Raw genomic sequence first — 20,474 nt, forward strand, 5'->3', positions numbered from 1 at the left:
TGTTGCTTCACTCCCTGTTGGGCCATATTCTCAATAGTTCAAACGTAAAATTGAGTCTCTGCTTCACAAATTCTTCATAATGTAATTAAACAAGATAGATGAAAGACTGAGAACTTGTGAGTAGGGAAGACCACATCTAGATCCTCTAGTTTGTTTTATTTATAAATTCATATAACTTATAGTGGATTGCCCTTTCTATTTTTCCTTCATCTCCTTTGCCCTGGAGAACAGCTGTTAATGGAAGACCTCATTGAAGATACTGTAGAGAGGATTCATGCAATAGTGGGTGTTTGTATTAAATTATCTTAAAAATTCCTTCCAACCCTGAGAGTCTATGATTCTCATTTAAAAAGGAAAAATCATTATATATAAGAGAAGATAAGAGGGCTTGAGAGAAGGAGCTTCTTCAGTACAATGAAAGTAAATTATTGTTACTTTTTCCTTCACGAGTAAAAAGATTGCTGGTGAAAATGAAGCTACTTGGACATTTTCAACTAAAGGAACGTCATGGCATTTCAAATGCCTGGGCAAAATGTTCAATTACGAATATTAGTTTGGCTCACAAAACAATTAGGTGAATTTCCCTGAGGCCCCAAAGAAGCAAAGTTGTCAAGGTCATCATGTTATTAGTGTTCTGCCGTCTCCTTTGAAATAGTCCAAAAAGTATTGGAGATGAGATAAATTCTTGAAATAGTTCTGGCACGACATTACTTTGCCCACAGTGGAAGTGTTGGGTAGAGGTAGGTTCTGCCCTACATAAACAGCAGCAATATTATTGAAAAGAAATCTGATCATTATTTTAATCACTGGTGTTATTATCCACTTGCTGGTCTTGAATAAGGTAGCCATGGCTGTGGTGAGCCAAGAAGCCACTGAAGCCCTGATTTGGCAGGTCCTAGCCACAAATGGGAAAGTCTAGAAGTTAAGCAGGAATAGGCTATAAAAGTAACTGAAGAGCTGCTCTCAGCAAAAAGTCATTTGGGTTCCTTACGCAAGATATGTTGGTCTTATGGGATTATCACTGTAAGCAAAATGGCTCGAGAAATGATTAAAATTTGCAGTAATGTACATCCTCCTTCATAACTGCCTGTATCCAATCTGGAGTGCTCTGGTAAATTTAATGTTAGAAAAAAAGCAATCAGCCAAAAACATCAATGAGGCTTGCTTGGCCTCAGCAGAGATGCATGGTACTTTCCAGAACTGACTACAGATCAGGGGCTGGGTGAATTTCTCATTTAAGACTAATTTGGAACTTACATTGTACTTCCCATAAATGCTAATTATATCCTCCTTCTGTCTTTGTACTAAATTCAGGAAGCTTATTGTCATAACCCATTTTCTAATTGTCCTAACAAGGGGAAAAGGCAAAGAATAGACAGCCTTTGTTAGAACAGCAATATTTGCATACATGCTCTTCAAAACCCCAAACATTTAGTCTGCAGAGAAAGGAGGGTGCAACATTGTTTCCCGAGCCCTACTTCTCACCTTAAAGCTGGAAACTAATGACTGCGTATGACATCTGTAACCATCTACTGTATTACTTTAAAGAACTCCTAAGTTAAAAGGAAAAAAAGGAAAAGCCATGAAAGCCTTTTGATTTCAAACTCACTTTCAAAGATAAATAATAAAGAACTTTTCAAAGAGTCATTAATAAAAGAATAGTCTTTCCAGTGTGAAAAAGCACATAATTATATGCTGATTATATAATAGAAAAGTAGAAGGAGGGAAAGGTGCTGTAGAGCTTGTAAGAATTGAGAAAAAAAAACTTTGATAACATTGTTAGAATCCTCAGAGAAAACAGACTGTGATTCATTTCTTTTAATGTTTTGATACTCTTTCTCTGTGGAATATCTCCTAAAAGAAGTCACTTTCTGATTTTAGGACTTACAGCCCTTGGCCATTGGTATGGACTCCACATTCCTATGGTCATGCAGCTCAGATGTCTGGTTCTTACCTAAGGAAAAATGAACTTAACTTGATATAAGATTTTTATATTTTCATTAGAAATATTATCTTTATGAATCATGAATCCTCATATGCTTAAGAAGACATTTTCTGAGTAACTTTTAACTAATTGGAATTCTTTCATCTTTACTCATTTACTTAAAGTGCCTTAAGCAGATAAGAACTCCATAGTTTTTTAATGTCCCTTCAAACATAAATGGATTTTAAGGGCATAAAATATGATTTTATTTTGTTGTATAATGCAATGAAAATCAACAAATGTTAAAAAATTTCCTGTGCATAAATATTCTATAATAAGAATGCTCATATTATAATCAAAGCAACAAAATCAAATATGAAAGCATTCACTTAGCTCTTAAAGTGTGCTGGGCACTCTGCTAAGTGCATCGCAGGTATTATCTTATTTAATTTCCCCAACCACAGTAGTTACTAACTAGAGCACAAAGATATACATAGCATGATGCCTGCCCACCGGGAGTATGCCCTTGAGTGGGGGAATGAATAGTAGACAACTGCATTATTCTTTTGTTATCCATATGCAGCCCACTAACAATAAACATTGGAATCACTGGTAAATATAAATCGAGTAACATTATTATAATAATGGGGATAACATAAGTCTCTAGTTCAGCTTCCTCATCTGCAAAAAAAATGAGGATGTTGAGCTATATTCAATTTCAAGTTCCTCTAAACAACATTTATTCTTTGATTCCTTGTGCCAAGGACATTTCTAACTTCCTTTCCAACTAAATTTATATGACACTAATAACTAGCTAATCTCAGAACAGAGGTAAGTGTTAGGTTTTTCATCCTCTCCCTCTAAGGGAGAAAAGAAATAGCACCTTAGGGTGCTTTGTTGATTGAAGCCTCAAGTCATCCCCTTCCAGATGCTGCCTGATTTTACACCAAGACTCGGTGACTCTGAGTTGGTGGGTCTGAATGGTGTCCAGGGGTGCTACTCCAGGTCCAAGGCAAAGGAAGAACACAAGAGGAGAAAAGTTCATTTTCTCACCTTAAGGGGGTGCAATTTGTGAACTATTCAATCACAAACTCTCTTCTTGTCTTGTAAATTTAACATAGACTTAGGGTAGTGTGGTCCTTTTTTGATCAGCCCTTTCTAACAGACACATTCCCCATTCTTTTGTTTTCATCTCACCTCTGACCAGGCCCTGAATTGCACCCTGGTCCACAGGACAGAGCATGACAACTTTTAGGGCTGTGGTTTTCAAATTATCTTGATGGTACCTAAGTAAGAAATACATCTTACGTTGTGATCCAACATATACACAACACTCCCACACACATACACATACACTCATATACCCCACACTAAAATTAAAGTTCTGATTTTTTGGTTTTATTTCCTTCCTTCATTCCTCCCTCTCTTCCTCCCTTCCTCAGCCCCATAAATTGATTTTATAACCCATCAATATGTTACAACATGCAGTTTGAAAACCACGGCTTTAGAAGCGGTATTTGACTGCTTCTCGTGTTGGCTCCATGGAAGTGGTAGCCACTGCTAACTGGCAAAGATGCAAACTACTGAATAGACAGTTTTCAAATCAATTCATCTTTTACATTTTAAATATTTTTAGTCAATATTTTGGGGTAAAAATTTCATAAGATCTTGTAAAATATAGACTTCATGGGAAAAATGTGTATACTGGATACATTCTTCCATTCAACGAGTGTTTACTGTCTTTTATTGTTGGGTGCTATTCTGGGTTCTGGAGCACAGCACAGGGGAAAAAAAGAGAGGATCCCTGCCCTCATAAGGCCTAGATTCTAATAGGGTGTATTGGTTTTCTATCGCTGCCTTAGCAAATTTAGTGACGTGATACAACATCCATTAATTATTTGTAGGTCAGACTTCAGGCACAGCGTAGCTCGGCTATTTGTCTGCTCTGGGTTTCACAAGGCTGAACTCAATGGGTATGCTTCATCTTTTCACAACAGGGCTGTGTTTCTTTTCTGGAGGCTTTAAGGGAGAATCTGCTTCCAAGCCCATTCAGGTTATTGACAGAATTCGGTTCCTTCTAAATGTAGGAATGAGGTTTCTACCCCTCCAGTAGCTGTCATCTGAGAGCCTCTCTCACCTCCATCAGAATATCTGCTTTCTCCATCACATTGCCTCCTTCATCTTCAAACCAGTCAGGGCACACTGAGTCTTTCTCACACACCGAATCTCTCTGACGTCCCCCTTCTGCCATTTCTCCTCCGCTTTACTCTTCTGCTTTTAAAAGCTCAAAGGATTACATTGGTCCCACCCAGATAGTCCAGGATGATTACCCTATTTTAAGGTTAGCTGATTAGCAACTTTAATGACATTGTCCCTTCACAGCTGTGCTAAGATTAGTGTTTATTTGAATACCTAGGGGACAGGAATCTTGAGGGTATATCTTTAGAATTCTACCTATCAGACAGGGGGAGACAAAAATTAAAATATATGAGTAAAGTATATGTTAGATGGTGGTAGGTGCCATGGGAAAAAGTAAAGCAGGGAGGGGAAATGGAGAGTGCTGAGCCAAGGGTGTTTGCATACTGAAGTCTCCAAGGAGATGAGGGGATAAGCCACGTGACTATCTAGAGGACACGCTTTCCAGGTAGGGGGGGAAACAAGCATAGTACCCGCCATGGAAGCTACCCTGGGAATACCATATTCAAGAGACAGCAGTGATGCTAGTGTGGCTAGGGGGAGTGAGCAAGGTAAGTGATCATATTTTGGATTAGAAAGGTATTATGAGGCATGTCACTATAGACCTAAATTTTTGTCCTGAGCAAACAGAATGAGGAAGTTGACATGAAGGGGGTTGGAGAAAACCGTGGGGAGAACAGGTTTTATGTTATACATTAATATTCATTAAATCTAGGTTATTTAACTTAATAGAAATTTAAATATGGTATAACATCTTGAAGTTGATATTTATTAAGATAGGTGAAAATTTTTTACTATAGGAAGAAAAATGTAGACATTGAAATTCATATCAGAAAAGATTTAAAATCTCAAATGATATGGACATTTGAAAAAAGCACTTAAGGAACTATATAATTACTATAATGACATTAAGTTTTTGTTTTTTTTTAACATCTTTATTGGGGTATAATTGCTTTACAATGGTGTGTTAGCTTCTGCCCCATAACAAATTGAATCAGTTATACATATACACATGTTCCCATATCTCTTCCCTCTTGCATCTCCCTCCCTCCCACCCTCCCTATCCCACCCCTCCAGGCAGTCACAAAGCACCGAGCCGATATCCCTGTGCCATGCGGCTGCTTCCCACTAGCTATCTACCTTACGTTTCTTAGTGTGTATATGTCCATGACTCTCTCTCGCCCTGTCACAGCTCACCCTTCCCCCTCCCCATATCCTCAAGTCCGTTCTCCAGTAGGTCTGTGTCTTTATTTCTGTCTTACCCCTAGGTTCTTCATGACATTTTTTTTCTTCTTAAATTCCATATATATGTGTTAGCATACGGTATTTGTCTTTTTCTTTCTGACTTACTTCACTCTGTATGACAGATTCTAGGTCTATCCACCTCATTACAAATAGCTCAATTTCGTTTCTTTTTATGGCTGAGTAATATTCCATTGTATATATGTCCCACATCTTCTTTATCCATTCATCCGATGATGGGCACTTAGGTTGTTTCCATCTCCGGGCTATTGTAAATAGAGCTGAGATGAACATTTTGGTACATGACTCTTTTTGAATTTTGGTTTTCTCAGGGTATATGCCCAGTAGTGGGATTGCTGGGTCATATGGTAGTTCTATTTGTAGTTTTTGAAGGAACCTCCATACTGTTCTCCATAGTGGCTGAACCAATTCACATTCCAACCAGCAGTGCAAGAGTGTTCCCTTTTCTCCACACCCTCTCCAGCATTTATTGTTTCTAGATTTTTTGATGATGGCCATTCTGACTGGTGTGAGATGATATCTCATTGTAGTTTTGATTTGCACTTCTCTAATGATTAATGATGTTGAGCATTCTTTAATGTGTTTGTTGGCAGTCTGTATATCTTCTTTGGAGAAATGTCTATTTAGGTCTTCTGCCCATTTTTGGATTGGGTTGTTTGGTTTTTTGTTATTGAGCTGCATGAGCTGCTTGTAAATTTTGGAGATTAATCCTTTGTCAGTTGTTTCATTTGCAAATATTTTCTCCTATTCTGAGGGTTGTCTTTTGGTCTTGTTTATGGTTTCCTTTGCTGTGCAAAAGCTTGGAAGTTTCATTAGGTCCCATTTGTTTATTTTTGTTTTTATTTCCATTACTCTAGGAGGTGGGTCAGAAAGGATCTTGCTGTGATTTATGTCATAGAGTGTTCTGCTTATGTTTTCCTCTAAGGGTTTGATAGTTTCTGGCCTTACATTTAGGTCTTTAATGCATTTTGAGCTTATTTTTGTGTACGGTGTTAGGGACAGATCTAATCTCATACTTTTACATGTATCTGTCCAGTTATCCCAGCACCACTTATTGAAGAGGCTGTCCTTTCTCCACTGTACATTCCTGCCACCTTTATCAAAGATAAGGTGTCCATATGTGCGTGGGTTTATCTCTGGGCTTTCTATCCTGTTCCATTGATCTATCTTTCTGTTTTTGTGCCAGTACCATACTGTCTTGATTACTGTAGCTTTGTATTATAGTCTGAAGTCAGGAAGCCTGATTCCTCCAGCTCCTTTTTTCGTTCTCAAGATTGCTTTGGCTATGCGGGGTCTTTTGTGTTTCCATACAAATTGCGAAATTTTTTGTTCTAGTTCTGTGAAAAATGCCAGTGGTAGTTTGATAGGGATTGCATTGAATCTATAGATTGCTTTGGGTAGTAGAGTCATTTTCACAGTGTTGATTCTTCCAATCCAAGAACATGGTATATCTCTCCATCTATTTGTATCATCTTTAATTTCTTTCATCAGTGTCTTATAATTTTCTGCATACAGGTCTTTTGTCTCCTTAGGTAGGTTTATTCCTAGATATTTTATTCTTTTTGTTGCAATGGTAAATGGGAGTGTTTTCTTGATTTCACTTTCAGATTTTTCATCATTAGTGTATAGGAATGCCAGAGATTTCTGTGCATTAATTTTGTATCCTGCTACTTTACCAAATTCATTGATTAGCTCTAGTAGTTTTCTGGTAGCATCTTTAGGATTCTCTATGTATGGTATCATGTCATCTGCAAACAGTGACAGCTTTACTTCTTCTTTTCCGATTTGGATTCCTTTTATTTCCTTTTCTTCTCTGATTGCTGTGGCTAAAACTTCCAAAACTATGTTGAATAAGAGTGGTGAGAGTGGGCAACCTTGTCTTGTTCCTGATCTTAGTGGAAATGCTTTCAGTTTTTCACCATTGAGGATGATGTTGGCTGTGGGCTTGTCATATATGGCCTTTATTATGTTGAGAAAAGTTCCCTCTATGCCTACTTTCTGCAGGGTTTTTATCATAAATGGGTGTTGAATTTTGTCAAAAGCATTCTCTGCATCTATTGAGATGACCATATGGTTTTTCTCCTTCAATTTGTTAATATGGTGTATCACATTGATAGATTTGCGTATATTGAAGAATCCTTGCATTCCTAGGATAAACCCCACTTGATCATGGTGTATGATCCTTTTAATGTGCTGTTGGATTGTTTGTTAGTATTTTGTTGAGGATTTTTGCATCTATGTTCATCAGTGATATTGGCCTGTAGTTTTCTTTCTTTGTGACATCCTTGTCTGGTTTTGGTATCAAGGTGATGGTGGCCTCATAGAAGGAATTTGGGAGTGTTCCTCCCTCTGTTATATTTTGGAAGAGTTTGAGAAGGATAGGTGTTAGCTCTTCTCTAAATGTTTGATAGAATTCGCCTGTGAAGCCATCTGGTCCTGCGCTTTTGTTTGTTGGAACATTTTTAATCACAGTTTCAATTTCAGTGGTTGTGATTGGCCTGTTCATATTTTCTATTTCTTCCTGATTCAGTCTTGGCAGGTTGTGCATTTCTAAGAATTTGTCCATTTCTTCCAGATTGTCCATTTTATTGGCAAAGAGTTGCTTGTAGTAATCTCTCATGATCTTTTTTATTTCTGCAGTGTCAGTTCTTACTTCTCCTTTTTCATTTCTAATTCTATTGATTTGAGTCTTCTCCCTTATTTTCTTGATGAGTCTGGCTAATGATTTATCTATTTTGTTTATCTTCTCAAAGAACCAGCTTTTAATTTTATTGATCTTTGCTATTGTTTCCTTCATTTCTTTTTCATTTATTTCTGATCCGATTTTATGATTTCTTTCCTTCTGCTAGCTTTGGGGTTTTTTTGTTCTTCTTTCTCTAATTGCTTGAGGTGCAAGGTTAGGTTGTTTATTTGAGATGTTTCCTGCTTCTTAAGGTGGGCTTGTATTGCTATACACTTCCCCCTTAGAACTGCTTTTGCTGCATCCCATAGGTTTTGGGTCGTTGTGTCTCCATTGTCATTTGTTTCTAGGTATTTTTTTATTTCCTCTTTGATTTCTTCAGTGATAACTTCATTATTATGTAGTGTATTGTTTAGCCTCCATGTGGTTTTTTTTTTACAGATCTTTTCCTGTAATTGATATCTAGGCTCATGGCATTGTGGTCGGAAAAGATACTTGATATAATTTAAATTTTCTTAAATTTTCCAGGGCTTGATTTGTGACCCAAGATATGATCTATCCTGGAGAATGTTCCATGAACACTTGAGAAAAATGTGTATTCTGTTGTTTTTGGATGGAGTGTCCTATAAATATCAATTAAGTCCATCCTGTTAATGTATCATTTAAAGTTTGCATTTCCTTATTTATTTTCATTTTGGATGATCTGTCCATTGGTGAAAGTGGGGTGTTAAAGTCCCCTACTACAAATGTGTTACTGTCGATTTCCCCTTTTATGGCTGTTAGTATTTGCCTTATGTATTGAGGTGCTCCTATGTTGGATGCATAAATATTTACAATTGTTATATCTTCTTCTTGGATTGATGCCTTCATCATTATGTAGTGTACTTATTTGTCTCTTCTAATAGTCTTTATTTTAAAGTCTATTTTGTCTGAAATGAGAATTGCTACTCAAGCTTTCTTTTGGTTTCCATTTGCATGGAATATCTTTTTCCATCCCCTTACTTTCAGTCTGTATGTGTCTCTAGGTCTGAAGTGGGTCTCTTGTAGACAGCATATATAAGGACCCTGTTTTTGTATCCATTCAGCCAATCTGTGTCTTTTGGTGGGAGCATTTAGTCCATTTACATTTAAGGTAATTATCAATATGTATGTTCCTATTCCCATTTTCTAAATTGTTTTGGGTTCATTATTATAGGTCTTTTCCTTCTCTTGTGTTTCTTGTCTAGAGAAGTTCCTTTAGCATTTGTTGTAAAGCTGGTTTGGTGGTGCTGAACTCTCTCAGCTTTTGCTTTTCTGTAAAGGTTTTAATTTCTCCATCGAATCTGAATGAGATCCTTGCTGGGTAGAGTAATCTTGGTTGCAGGTTTTTCTCCTTCATCACTTTCAGTATGTCCTGCCACTCTCTTCTGGCTAGCAGGGTTTCTGCTGAGAGATCAGCTGTTAACCTTATGGGGATTCCCTTGTGTGTTATTTACTGTTTTTCCCTTGCTGCTTTTAATATGCTTTGTTTGTATTTAATTTTTGACAGTTTGATTAATATGTGTCTTGGCATATTTCTCCTTGGATTTATCCTGTATGGGACTCTCTGTGCTTCCTGGACTTGATTAACTATTTCCTTTCCCATATTAGGGAAGTTTTCAACTATCATCTCTTCAAATATTTTCTCAGTCCCTTTCTTTTTCTCTTCTTCTTCTGGAACCCCTATAATTCGAATGTTGGTGCGTTTAATGTTGTCCCAGAGGTCTCTGAGACTGTCCTCAGTTCATTTCATTCTTTTTTCTTTATTCTGCTCTGCAGTAGTTATTTCCACTATTTTACCTTCCAGGTCACTTATCCGTTCTTCTGCCTCAGTTATTCTGCTATTGATCCCATCTAGAGTACTTTTAATTTCATTTATTGTGTTGTTCATGGTTGTTTGTTTCATTTTTATTTCTTCTAGGTCCTTGTTAACTGTTTCTTGCATTTTGTCCATTCTATTTCCAAGATTTCGGATCATCCTTACTATCATTATTCTGAATTCTTTTTCAGGTAGACTGCCTATTTCCTCTTCATTTGTTAGGTCTGGTGCATTTTTATCTTGCTCCTTTATCTGCTGTGTGTTTTTATGTCTTCTCATTTTGCTTATCTTACTGTGTTTGGGGTCTCCTTTTTGCAGGCTGCAGGTTCGTAGTTCCCGCTGTTTTTGATGTCTGTCTCCAGTGGCTAAGGTTGGTTCAGTGGGTTGTGTAGGCTTCCTGGTGGAGGGGACTAGTGCCTGTGTTGTGGTGGATGAGGATGGATCTTGTCTCTCTAGTGGGCAGGTTCACGTCTGGAGGTGTGTTTTGGGGTGTCTGTGGCCTTATTATGATTTTAGGCAGCCTGTCTGCTAATGGGTGGGGTTGTGTTCCTGCCTTGCTAGTTGTTTGGCATAGGTTGTCCAGCACTGTAGCTTGCTGGTCGTTGAGTGAATCTGGGTGCTGGTGTTAAGATGGAGGTCTCTGGGAGATTTTCGCTGTTTGATATTATGTGGAGCTGGGAGGTCTCTTGTTGACCAGTGTCCTGAAGTTGGCTCTCCTACCTCAGAGGCAGAGCCATGACTCCTGGCTGGAGCACCAAGAGCCTTTCATCCACAGGGCTCAGAATAAAAGGGAGAAAAAGTAGACAGAATTAGTAGAAGTATGAAGAAAGAAAGAAGGAAAGGAGGGAAGGAAGGAAGGAAGGAAGAAAGAAGCAAAGAAGGAAAGAAGGCAAGAAGGAAAGAAAGGAGGGAGGGAGGGAGGAAGGAAGGAAGAAGGGAAAGAAGGAAAAAAGACAGTAAGAAAGAAGATACAGTAAAATAAATTAAAGTTATTGAATTAAAAAATACTTATTTAGAAAAAAAAGAGACAGATAGAACCTTAGGACAAATGTTGGAAGCAAAGCTATACAGACAAAATCTTACACAGAAGCATACACATACACCCTCACAAAAAGAGGTAAAGGGGAAAAAATAATAAATCTTGCTCTCAGAGACCACCTCCTCAATTTGGGATGATTCATTGTCTAAAGGAGGGAAGGAAGGAAGGAAGAAAAGAAAGAAAGAAAGAAAGAAAGAAAGAAAGAAAGAAAGAAAGAAAGAAAGAAAGAAAGAAAGAAAAGTACAATAAAGTTATTAAAATTAAAATTAATCATTAAGAAAAAAAATTTTTAAAAAAACCATGGACGGATAGAACCCTAGGACAAATGGTGGAAGAAAAACTATACAGGCAAGATCTCACACAGAAGCATACACATACACATTCACAAAAAGAGGAAAAGGGGAAAAAATCATAGATCTTGCTCTCGAAGCCCACTTCCTCAATTTGGGATGACTCGTTGTCTATTCATGTATTCCACAGATGCAGGGCACATCAAGTTGATTGTGGAGCTTTAATCCGCTGCTTCTGAGGCTGCTGGGAGAGATTTCCCTTTCTCTTCTTTGTTCTCACAGCTCATGAGGACTTAGCTTTGGATTTGGCCCTGCCTCTGCGTGTAGGTCGCTGGAGGGCGTCTGTTTTTTGCTCAGACGGGACGGGGTTAAAGGATCCGCTGATTCGGGGGCTGTGGTGCAATCAGGTCGGGGAGGGAGGGGCTCTGGGGGAGAGGGAGGGGCTTTGCGTGCAGGGCGGGCCTGCGGTGGCAGAGGCCGGCGTGACGTTGCAGCAGCGTGAGGCGCGCCGTGCGTTCTCCCGGAGGAGTTGACCCTGCATCCCGTGACCCTGGCAGTGGCGGGCTGCACAGGCTCCCCGGAAGGGGGTGTGGATAGTGACCTGTGCTCGCACACAGGCTTCTTGGGGGCGGCAGCAGCAGCCTTAGCGTCTCCTGCCCGTCTCTGGGGTCCGCGCTTTTAGCCGCGGCTCGCGCCCGTCTCTGGAGCTCCTTTAAGCAGCGCTTTTAATCTCCTCTCCTCGCGCACCTGGAAACAGAGGTAAGAAAAAGTCTCTTGCCTCTTCGGCAGGTCCAGACTTTTCCCCGGACTCCCTCCCGGCTAGCCGTGGCGCACTAACCCCTTGCAGGCTGTGTTCATGCCGCCAACCCCAGTCCTCTCCCGGAGCTCCGACCGAAGCCCGAGCCTCAACTCCCAGCCCCACCCGCCCTGGCGGGTGAGCAGACAAGCCTCTCGGGCTGGTGAGTGCTGGTCGGCCCTGATCCTCTGTGCGGGAATCTCTCCGCTTTGCCCTCCGTAGCCCTGTGGCTGCGCTCTCCTCCGCGGCTCCAAAGCTCGCCCCCTCCGCCACCTGCAGTCTCAACCGGGAAGGGCCTTCCTAGCGTGAGGAAAGCTTTCCTCCTTCACGGCTCCCTCCCACTGGTGCGGGTCCCGTCCCTATTCTTTTTTCTCTGTTGTTTCTTTTTTCTTTTGCCCTACCCAGGTACGTGTGTGTGTGTCGGGGGGGGGGGGGGTTGTTGCCTTTTGGGAGGTCTGAGGTCTTCTGCCAGTGTTCAGTAGGTGTTCTGTAGGAGTTGTTCCACGTGTAGATGTATTTCTGGTGTATCTGTGGGGAGGAAGGTGATCTCCGTGTCTTACTCTTCCGCCATCTTCCAGGTCTCCCCCTCAAAATAAATTTTAAAAGATACTCTAAAGAGAAACTTCTCCGGAGAGATCGAATCGGCGCATGTCCCCGGCGCCAGCTGCCCCGGGCCGCAGTGCCGCCGCGCCGGGTCTGTGCGTGGTCAGATCGGCCGGCCCCCACCACACCTGCAAGCTGCAGCAGCTGCTTCCCGACATTAAGTTTTAAAAAGAAATGTGGACAGAAACAAAATTTTTTTCTCAATTAGATTTGGGTCCAAGGGTAGAAGGGATACCAAGCTAGGTGTCCAGGAAGTAGCACTACTAAAAGTGACATTTTAAACCTAGTATTTTAAACTTAAGAGCTGCTTATTTAATTAATAATAATTTAATAGATCCAGGAGTGTCTCCCTTGTTATTTCTTTAGAAAGTTACTGGAAATTATTGCAAAGACTTTTAAAAATATATCATAAGGAAATATATTCCAAACCTTGGCCTATATTTTTACAATTAAAATGAGAAATGGGCAACATATGAGTGCTTTGATGTTCCTGTAAGATTGAAATGCTTCTACAGTACTTGAGCCAGGTATTTATTTGTAGGTATTACTCTGAATATTATGCTATTTATTTGTAGGTGTTACTCTGAATATTACTCTGAATATTATGCTCATAATCTTATAATTAATTGTGAATGTTTGTACATTGAAATGGAATCTAGTTTGGGCATAATAAAATTTCATTAGCACTGTGAAGTACATCTTTAGGCTACTGCCTAAACAATATCCTGTCTGTAACCTGAGGGCTAAAATTCTATCAGGGATTTATGTTTAATATTGAGGAGCTTGCTGTTTGTTCAGAGGTAAATATTCCTGGGAGAGGCAACACTCATCTGTTTTTGTTTATCTGGAGAGCCCTAATCAAAGAAAAATAGTATCTCATAAGCCCTGGGAGAATAGAACAGGAAGTTCAGGTATCCCTAGCTAGCAGGGATTCTATGCCTTTTACTTTTTCTGGGGTGGGTAAAAGCTATTCTATTAAAAAATATAATCTTCCCTGAATACATTCTCCTGTCGCTCTTTCCCTTCTCCTCACACATTTTCTATGGATTTGAAATCCCTTAAACAATGATTTCAGATCCAGTTTTATGCTCTTTGGAGAGTGGGGTAAATTTTCCCTCCAGCTCAGAATTCCAAATGTTTTGTGCTGAGACAGCTATGGTCTAATTCCCAACTCTCTCTAAGATGAGAATGAATCCCAGCTCCCTGCTGGGCAGTCTACCTCTGAATAATGGCTAGCTGGTTGTGAAGTGTGCTTAATACAAGGGCAGAGTTGAGCTTAACTCTATAATGGTTAGACTTCACTGTGGTACCCAATAAAGTTCTGGACACCAACTTTCAGTGGGTGCGAAAAAAAGAAGCTTACACGAAAGGCTTTGTAGATATTTACCTCAGAGAATAGAAGCACTAGGAGTAACAGGTTTTAAATTATTTGAAGATATATCATGTGAAAGAAAAACATTAGACTTGTTCTGTGTGACTACAAAGAATACAATTAAAGACAAGGAATAACTCTTGGTGTCAGCTCAAGATGATGTTGAATGGGATAACTTGGGAAATAGTAAGTTCCTCATTTCTGGAAATCATCAATTTGTGACTTAAAGGATGAGCAGAAAATCAGAGTTAACTAGTTCAATTTACCACAACAAACACAAAACAACTTATGCAAAGGCATTGAGGTATAAAAGATCATGTCTTACTCCTGGAATTGAAATCAGTTTATGGGGTGACTTCATGTGTGTGAGGGGAGTGGGGTGATGGGGAACCCCTGGGTGGGGAATCATGATGGCCTTTCACTGCCATGCTAAAAGATTTGCATGTTATTCTCTAAGCAATGGGGAACCATTGAAGAACCTTAAACAGGAGAGGAGAAGCGTCTGATTTACACTTTACAAAGTCTGTTTGGCTGCAGTGTGTCAATTGTAGGGAGTTAAGGAAAGTATGAGATAACAGGCTTGAACTAAGATAGGAAAGTGATACAGTGAGGGTGTCGAGGGGTGGGAAGGAGAATCAATAGGGCTTGGTAACTAATTGAATATGAGGGTTAGTGAAAGAAAATTCTAGAAATACTTGTATTTCTGGAGTAATCAATTTGGTGATATTAATTGATAAAGACGCAATGAGGTGGAAATATCAAGTGGATAGTTTGATATATAGCCCTAGAATTCAAGACAGAAGTCTGAGAATAGTCATCCCCTAGATGGTGTTGGAATAATTAATTTAAAAGGCTCCCCCAGAAGGAATGTGTTGAAAGGGAAGAGCATCAAAGACATTTTTAGCAGGTAATGTAGAAAAAGGTACTTGCTAAGGAACATGAAGTGTGGACAGAGAGATAGGAAAACCAAGAGACCAGAGTCTGGGAGAACACAGAATTCCAGAGAGCCAGGACTGTCAGTTGATACAACAAGGATATAGAACCTACAGACAGATTATGTGGCCTTTAAGTTTCTTTCTGGATGTGATATTTGCAAGAAATACTGGAAATTCATGATCTGTTAGCTGAATATTATTTACTGTCATAATCTTAATACTTGCCTCCTAGTTGGATGGTGTCATTGGTAACACATTGTAAACTGCAGAATATGCATCTATTTAAAATAGAATGGAGTGTTAGAAACATTTTAAAAATAAGAATATGAATCCCTTTAAAATAAAAATATGAATCCCTTTAGCAGAGTTAACAAATTCCATTCAAGGGATGCCCATCCATTCATTTGTTCATTCACTCTGTAACGATCAATTGTAGGTCTGCTATGTGGCACTGTGCCTGATATTGTGGTAGGCTTTGGAATTCAAGTTTTTTAAAAAAAAAATCATGACTCTTTGCTGTGCAAGGATTCACAGTCAATTGGAGAGAAAGTCAATAAATCACTGTCATGTGCAGAAGTGGTAGGACAGAGGTTTGTACAGGTGCCACTGGAGTCTATTGGCAGTTTAACATTGCATGGCCTATAATCCTCCTAAAACAAATGGATAACAGATTTTGAGGCCATTCAAAGGCAACTTATTCAATAATTTGTCTCCTTAGTATATAGTGACTAAGTACAATGAAAATATTATGTTCTGCGATGTCAAGATTCAATTAAATTGTTTTCCACCTTTGCGTCTGGCATTGTACTACCGTAAGAAAATGAAAATCCATTAAGATGCTTTCTCAACTAGACTACTTTCTTCTTGATGAACTATTCATAGAGACAACACTGAATGAGTACTTTTTGGATTAGACTTTTAAATCACTTTACATTTTTCTATTAGTTATAAAATATGAGAGAGGGGAAGGAGAAGGATTTTGTGTATGGGACCATAGTAATAACTCTAATTAAACTGAAAATAATTTAAAATTGCCACCCGCAAATAAGAATATTGGAACCTTACAACATGGTACCTATTTATTAATGCTTTAAGCTTATAGAACACTTTAAAAATCTTTAAGTAAGATATATTACTTACAGCAAAATCAGCCATTCAGTTGAAATGTCATCTAATAATAAAACTCAAATTGCCACATTAAAGCCAAGAAGCCAAAATCTTTATAGTTTATACTAAGCCAGGGAGTTCCACTTATATAATGTTTAATATCGAACTTGTTACAGACAAGAGCTAGTTAGCTGTTGAATGTACCTTTAGCTGCTGTGGTTCAGTATTATTGTGTTTAGCTCCTATTACATTGCAATGTTGGACTTCCCTGGTGGCGCAGTGGTTAGGAATCCACCTGCCAATGCAGGTGACAGCGGTTCGAGCCCTGGTCTGGGAAGATCCCACATGCCGCAGAGCAACTAAGCCCATGTGCCACAACTACTGAGCCTATGCTCTAGAGACCGCGAGCCACAAATACTGAAGCTCGTGCGCTCTAGGGCCCGTGCTCTGCAACAAAGAGAAGCCACTGCAATGAGAAGCCCGTGCACGGCAACAAAGATTAGCCCCCGCTCACCACAACTAGAGAAAGCCCACATGCAGCAAGGAAGACTCAATGCAGCCAAAAATAAATAAATTAATTAATTTTTAAAAAATTGCAATGTTGGCTTCCCATGATTTATGGTCGGATTAGCCCAAAGTCAATAAAGGGCTGTTCTGCTGAGGTTCTGCTTACTGTTGGCTATTTTACCTTTAACTTTTATTGCTTATTCTCTTCTGGTGGCAAATATATTTTACCTTTACTTTGCATCTCCTATTCTCTTTCTAGTCCTGTTAAAGGAAAACTAGGAGTGAGAGAGAGGGAGAGAGAGAGACAGAATAGGTAATACCGGGCAGTGTAAATTCATTTTCAAAGGATGTTTGCAAATAATCAAATGCAATCGCTGTGTTGCAACTTTAAAATACCCTATTCTTGAAAGGGCTGTTTGAGTAATTGTGGGGAGAGTTGATTTGTTCAGCCTGTTTCTAGGATTCATAACTGAGATGCTTTTATTCTATCTTGAAATAAAATTGAATATTCTCAACAGACACTTTGGCTGACAAATAAATTTAAATCAGGTATCATGATTAGAAATTTCAGCCTCCAACTTCAGTTACAACATGTGATCGATTTGTGAAATTACGGAAGGAAAATGTCTGCCAGACAGCCAACCATTGTTTGAGATTAAATTTCAGAAATGAAATCAACTTGTTGAGAGTACCCCTGCATATATAATACAGATGTGAACTCTCTGCCTCCACGTTATGACTTTGAAGATTCCTTATATGAGCTGTACGGGAATTCCCTTATGAATAAAGCTTATGATAAAAGCTGTTAACCGTGACTTTTAGACAAATTCACGTTTTACCTATGTAATGGTCTAAGGAGACCCTATTCAGTGAAACTGTATCTCATCACTATATATAATACCAAAGGTATCATAAGATGAAAGAAAAGTGTTCATATCAGTGGATTAAAAAAATCTAGGGTAGAAGTTCAGTTGACCCTTGAACGACAGGGGTTTGTACTGCACAGGTCCACTTATATGTAGATTGTTTTCAATAATACTACATGATCCGTGGTGGGTTGAATCTGTGGATGTGGAACTGTCTGTGCAGATTTTCGACTGCACAGGGGTGGGCACCACAACCCCCTCATTGTTCGAGGGTCAACTGTATTTTCAGTAGTATTGTAGTCTCTCACTATGGGTAGAAGTATTTTTGGTAACAGTAACGGTAACCTCTCACTAAGGATTTAGCCTTCTGGAAGTTACAGAAAGATGGAGACATTGTCTGGATGGATCAGGTATTTTTTAACTCTCCATTTCACCCAGCATGGCCCCTTGTAGTTCCTGTGCAGTCAGTGTTAAGTCTACCCAGCTTGTCAAGGTTTCACAAGGCCTTATAAACTTAACAGCCTTCTCCCATGTCTTCCATTCTTGATTCTCTTGGCCTTACTCCCACATGTGTACACCAACTCCATCTCATGATGCATGCTTACATAGTGTGCTCAGCTCCTCCAGAGTCCTCCTCGGTCGAATTTGCTAAGAGGAGGATGAGATATTAGTGACACCATCCTATGCTTGTGCATAATTAAGTGGGGTGTCACTCCCGTTGAGTCTCGCTGATAATTTATGGACAGTTTCCTTTTTCTTCACCCTTCTATGAGTTCACATATCTTTTGCTTTGGAATAGGCATACCTGATTCTCCAGGGTGTTTCCCTTTTTTTCTCTTTTTATCTAGCACACAGTGAGAACTCTATAAACCAACCATGAAGGTAGACTAATCCCTGTTCAAAAGGCAGATGTCAGCTACCTCTTTATAGGCTTTACGAGAGGAATGGTCACATTGAGAGAGCGTCTCTTTCAAGTTCCACTAGAAAGAATTTCAAGACGTGTTGTAACTCTTGCTTAGCCATCAGATGATCTTGTTTATAACAGGGTAGTAAAGTATAGGAATTGTGTGTTTAGAAAGTCAGAAAGCCAAGAGCAAGGTGTGATGATTAATCTTATGTGTACACTTATCTGGGCCACAGTGCCCAGATATTTGGTCAAACATTTTTTGGGATGTTTCTAGGAGGGTGTTCTTAGATGAGATTTACATTTGAATTGGTGGACTTGAGTAAAGCAGATTACCCTCCATAATGTGGGTGGGCCTCATCCAATTAGTTGAAGTCCTGAATTGAACAAAAGTCTGACCTCTATCCTATCAGTTCTGTATTTCTAGAGAACCTTGACTAATACACTTGAGTATTTTAATATTTACAACAGTATTCAAAAATGGATGAAAGATACAAAATAGCAGTAATAATAATATGGGTAATAACAATACCTTTCTTTTGCTGAGTGACAACTTTTGCCAGGTACTGTGCTATATTATTTAGATAAAATATGTCTCATAATTACCATAACTGACATTGTCAGTCTTATTCTTTAGTACAGATGAGGAAAAAAAGGCTCAAATAGATTAAGTAACTTTCCTAAAACTACATAATTATTAAGTGACAAAGATCAAACACAGATCTGTCTGATTTGAAAGTTTATACTGTTTCTAATTAAATATATTGTTTCCTAAGTGTAAAAATTCTAGATGCCATATAATCATCATGATGTGAATATATCTTCTACAATATTTTCTCAGAAAGTTTTGACTAATATTGACATGACTATCATGTGTTTCTTCAAATATTATGACTACATAGTTGATACTCTTAGAAGAAATGCTGTCAATATTCATATTCAAAACAGTGTGTGTGTGTGTGTGTGTGTGTTTGTATGTGAGTATAATTTTCCATACACAATTACAAGGGTCAAAGAACTAGATCGACCAATACGAATCAAGGCATTTCTACACTTAGAAGCCAGATAAAAGGCTGGTAGTACTTTTCACAAAGTATTCTGTGAGGAATTGGCAGCTTTCATGGGGGAAACAAACCATCCCTCAAGATCCATCCATTATACCCATCCACAGGGGAGAATTTTTTGAACTAAGATGAAAACAAGGGAAAAAGTCTTATGTATTTGATGAAGCAAGGAGCTCTTGAACCAGCTATCGGCATGCAGAATTATAATGATTCCACCAATATTAAAATGAGAATCTCTGGAGACTAGAGTTTCATTATAAATAACTTAAGTAACATTCCCTAGGACTTTCAATTGCCAACAGTTTCCATTGTTTTTGCTTAGTAGAAAGTTGTACAAAGTTTATCTATAGTTGTAATTTAGTGACTTTTAGGCATTCATTTTAGGCACCCATATAATATCCCCTTTTGATTAAGTTTTTAAGTTAAACATTTTGACTTGGAATTCTGGAATTTTCCAATGCTGTTTGTAGACTCTCTTTCCTAAGATTTTAGGTATTGTACTTCATTTTGATGCTGTTATGATATAGCTTCACCAGGTATTTTTTCCAGTTATTAAAATATTATTGAATATCTACCATATGTCAGGCTCTATGCAAACTCTGGCAATACATAAATGAAAAAGACATAGTCTTTGCCCAGGAGAAATTTCCTGGGCAAAGAAAAGTAGGATGGACTCTGTATTAATAGAGGACTATTATATAATAGGATGGACTCTGTGTTAATCAGACTAGGCTAAACAGGAAAAATATAAAAACAAGCTTAATGTCAGTAGTTTAAAACCACAAAGGTTTATCTCTTACTCAGGCTATATCTCCATCATAGGTGGCCTGTGGTGCCAATTTTCAGTCCTTTTCATTCCAGAACCAAGGATGAAGTGCTGACATAACCTGGTGTATTGTTGGTCATCATGCTAGAGGGAAAGATAATTCTGGAGGGTTTTGCACTATCAATTATATGATCATCCCTGAGGCAACAAATATGATGACAATCCTTGGTCAAAACTGTAATACACTCAACTGCAGGGGATTCAAGAAGTTGAATCTCTGTTTAGGTTACAGTTTTAGATGGTGACATATGAAGATCCTGAACTC

Source organism: Stenella coeruleoalba (assembly GCF_951394435.1).
Source record: "Stenella coeruleoalba genome assembly, chromosome: 11".
Taxonomy (NCBI): Eukaryota; Metazoa; Chordata; class Mammalia; order Artiodactyla; family Delphinidae; genus Stenella; species Stenella coeruleoalba.